This window comes from Saccopteryx bilineata, chromosome 4, assembly GCF_036850765.1.
Source record: "Saccopteryx bilineata isolate mSacBil1 chromosome 4, mSacBil1_pri_phased_curated, whole genome shotgun sequence".
Lineage (NCBI taxonomy): Eukaryota > Metazoa > Chordata > Mammalia > Chiroptera > Emballonuridae > Saccopteryx > Saccopteryx bilineata.
In genome coordinates, this window is record NC_089493.1 from 157,645,295 (window position 1) to 157,649,538 (window position 4,244).

The 4,244-nt window shown below is 43.0% G+C and overlaps 1 pseudogene; it reads right to left on the reverse strand.

The window, feature by feature from the left end:
- Positions 1 to 2,304: 2,304 nt before the first annotated feature.
- LOC136335578 (activating signal cointegrator 1 pseudogene) lies at positions 2,305 to 3,970 on the reverse strand (annotated as a pseudogene).
- Between the last annotated feature and the right edge of the window lie 274 nt (positions 3,971 to 4,244).

Consider the following 4,244-nt stretch of genomic DNA (forward strand, 5'->3'; position numbering starts at 1 on the left):
AATGGATAAAGCGTCGACCTGGAAATGCTGAGGTCGCTGGTTCAAAACCCTGGGCTTGCCTGGTCAAGGCACATATGGGAGTTGATGCTTCCTGCTCCCCCCCCCTCTCTCCTCTCTCTCTCTCTCTCTCTCTCTCCCTCCCTCCCTCCCCCCCTCCCTTTCTCTAAAATGAACAAATAAAATCTTTAAAAAAAATAGAATTGAAATGTTGGACAATAGCAAGTAAATCAAAAGCTGGAAGATCTGCATGAAAGCAGCCTACGGTGTTTGTGTTGTTTGGAAGGAGGGTAAAGATGTCCAGGTTTAGTGCTGTTAACTGTGTATGATAAATTGTTATGGGCAAGCAGTAAAGGGATAGCAATAAAGGAAATGAGTTTAAAAATCTGGGCTGGTAAACCTCAAAGTCTAGAAAAGAAAAAACATTGAAAAAGGACAATACTTTCTGGTAAAGATAGGGTAGGTTATTTGGGTCAATTTCCCACCAAAACAAAAAAAGACATTAAAATGTGGATAGTATGACTGCCCTTTTGAGAACATTATTTAAACTGCAGTTTAAATAAGTAGGGCAGTTTAAAAATGGGATCCTGTCATCAGAGAGGGAAACACCAAAGCATCTTATGCCTTAGAGTGTTTGCTGATGCTGCACAGTTGTGCACCACTGTATTCACAGGGGGAGAGAGAAGGTCAGGACCAGGCCCATCTGTGGTGATAAATCTTATAGGAGAACTTTCCAAAGTTAAACTGTGTTCCCAAAGTGCTTTATTCTCAGGAAAGATAAACTAGGTTTAAACCCAGTTCCAAGGGACTGTAGAGACAGTGGCCCTATCACTGAAGAGAGTAAGAGAGGAAAAAGTAAGAGAAAAGAAAACATCTCTGACATACTGTGGTCACTTAGAACCTAGGTAAAACACACCTGGTAGAAGCAACACAAAACTTTGGAAGAAGACTCCTTCAATCTCAACTCAAGTAACCAGTCTACATAAATTTTCAGGGGCAATTAATAAAAATAATCAGGCACATAAGAGATAAAAGTCAACATGACTGAAAGCCAGCAGAAAAGAACAGACCCACCTAGACCTCACACATTGAATTATTGGTTGCATTGGGGTGGTGGGGAAGAAACTTTCTTTAAATTTATTTTTTATTTTTTTTTAAGATTTTTATTTACTCTAGGGGATAAAGAAGGGGGGGGAGGAGCAGGAAGCTTCAACTTCCATATGTGCCTTGACCAGGCAAGCCCAGGGTTCTGAACCTGCGACCTCAGCATTCCAGGTCAACACTTTATCCACTGCGTCACCATGGTCAGCATAAAGAACATTTTTTTAAAGTACAGTGGTGGAAAATTTGCTGCTTAAAGTAATTATTCAAAGAACAGGAAAGCCATAATGTTATGTAAAACTTTTCATGCTTCCAGGATGGACCTTCCCATTTTGGATTTCTCGAGTCTGAATCTTAAAGACTCTAAATTTCAAGTTTTCCAATTAAGCTAAAGTCCTTCGGCTCCCTCTGCTGTTCAAAAATGTACTTTAGTTATATCAGTTCAATCTTTAATGATCAAAATAGAAATATGTTAAATGCACACATATGTACAAACACCACACCCCAAAATTTGGCACAGTCCCAGCAATCAGAGTTCAAACATTTGCTTATCATGACTCCTCTGGCCTAGACCAAATATTCCAGAATAAGTAATAACAAATTCTACCAATCCCACCCATAACTGAAATAATTCAGTGGATAATGGAGGGTTTCTTCACCAAAAGCAGCAAACATAAGAAACATCAATTCTTCGTTGCGATTCCTTAGCTGTTCATTGATTGATTTCTCATATGTGCCTTGACCATGGGGCTACAGCAAAGCAAGGGACTCCTTGCTCAAGCCAGCGACCTTGAGCACAAGCTGGTGAGCCTTGCTCAAACCAGATGAGCCTGCGCTCAAGCTGGCAACCTCGGGGTCTCGAACCTGGGTCCTCCACATCCCAGTCCAACGCTATATCTACTGCGCAACCACCTACTCGAGCAGCAGCAAACTTTTAAGGCATAAGGATCCTATATGTATTAGCTGAATTGTGGCAAACGCTTTTTATGCAGAAATGTGTATATACTCGTCTTCCAAATACCAGAACCCAAACCATCACTACATTTTTTTCTGTTTCTACCTTGGTCTTTTCTATCCCCAACGTTTCCTAATTAAGAGATTCTTTTCACAGCCTGACCTTTGGTGGTACAGTAAACAGTGTCAACCTGGAACACTGAGGTTGCCAGTATGAACCACAGGCACATATGAGAAATAATCACTGAGCAATTAAAGTGATGCTCCCCTCTCTCTGCCCTGATCCTTAAATTGATTCTGGGACAAGCAGTCAATTAGGTCCACACAGCCCAGTAGACAACCTGATGGATATTCGTTGGGAAATTCCACATCTTTCCCACGAAGAAAACGATATGTAGTCTGGAGTTCTGAGACTTCTTGAGGGGAGGGTCTTTTGGCTGTGGCTGCAATCCAAAGGCGTCCTCTGTGAGGGGTGTACCAGCTTCTGCCTTCCACCCTTTTAATCCCTCTGACAAGCAGAGAAACCCAGGGCTGATGCATAGAGAGGCACCAGCCACCATCGAAGCCTTCTTGAAATTCATTATCCTGGATTCGCAACGGGTGCCGATTTGAGTTGAACTCTAGATCTGATTTTCCTGAATGGAAAGCCTTCTTCTGTGAGGCTGTAACTGTCAGGTCTATCCACTGGGGAGGGGGCTGGTACAAGTTGGGATTCACAAGAATTCCCAAAGGCTCTTAAGAAGATCTGTCCAGTTGGGTCAGTGTTTGGTTCAAGGTTCCACTGGCAGTGGCCTGTATTGTCTCATCTAGTTTGCTATGATACTCAGCTAGTGGATTTTCATCTTCCACGATCTTCCTTCCTGCAAAGTCAATGGTGATCTTCTTAGAGAGCCGAGAAGCATGTCGAAATTCTCTTAGTTCCTCCTCTCGCTTCTGCAGTTTCCCGCTCAATTTTGGACAATCACTGGCAAAGTAATCTGATTCATCATCAATTACCTGGGTCCTTTGAATGCTAGTTCTGTCAAATTCTAACAGTTTGTCTTTATGCTTGATAGCCTTTTCTAGACCAGACTTAAATCGCAATTCTTGATGAGGAGGAAGGTCCTTGGTAGAGATGTCCACCTTTCCAGAATTTTCTGTCCCTGACATTAGCTTCTTGAGCAATTTCTGGCTCTTGTTTGAGTCACGCTGTAAAATATCCTGTTCTTCACGAGTACATACCAGAGTACCACAGAATAAGCAAGGGCCAGAACCTTCCTGTTCACATACTATACGCCCACAGACCAGACAGTTATTGATCAGCTTGTGCTTCTGGCCGAGGCAATCACAAGGGTGGCAACCTGGGATCAGGACTGCAAGCTTTTCTTGTCCCTCTTTTGTATATAAACTGACAAACTTCGTCTTCTTTTTTAAGGAGTTGCTGTTCTCTTGTGCCTTGGCCAAATCAAAAGGGGTTTTGACCTCTACGGTTGTATCAGGTTCAGCAAATGCAGGAACTTCCTGTCTGTTTCTCCCTTTCCGCCTGCTCCTCTTTAGCTGGTCTCCTGATCGCTGCCCATCTAAAATTTCATCTTTTTTGAAGGACTGCTGCAGAGCACCAGAAATCAACTCCTGATCATTCTTTTGCCATTTGTCTATAAGCTCTTCTATGAATTGACCTTTTTTGCCCTCACTTCCCTGAAGGAGATCAGTAACGTATTCTCGTATCTCTTCAGCACTCTCAATTGACAAAACATACTGCATGATCTCCTCACTGACATCCAGGCCAAAAGTTTTCCGCAACTGCTGGGTGCACCGCCCCACCAGCTGCTCCCGAGACACCGCCCCAGCCACCGCCATTTTCCTCAGCCAGAACCAGCTGGGGTGAGAAAGCCTCGAGTCCTGCGCCGGACTAGTCCTTTTGCAACACCGACTTCAACACCGACTTCGCTTGCGCGGGTTCCGCCAGGCTGCACCGCCTTGTGCAGTCGCTGTCTTTAAATTTTTTAAAGATATATTTGGTAACAGATTATGACAGGAAAAAGTGAAAAAATATGAAATATAAGGGTGAAGAAATTACCCAGAATGCAGCATGGGGCTAGAAAAATGGGGAAATGCAGAAAAGGAAAAGTTGCATTGGGAAGCTTAACATAAATATTTAATCATAGTTTCAGAAGGCAAGGACAGAATAAAAGGTGTAAAAAGAATGGGGC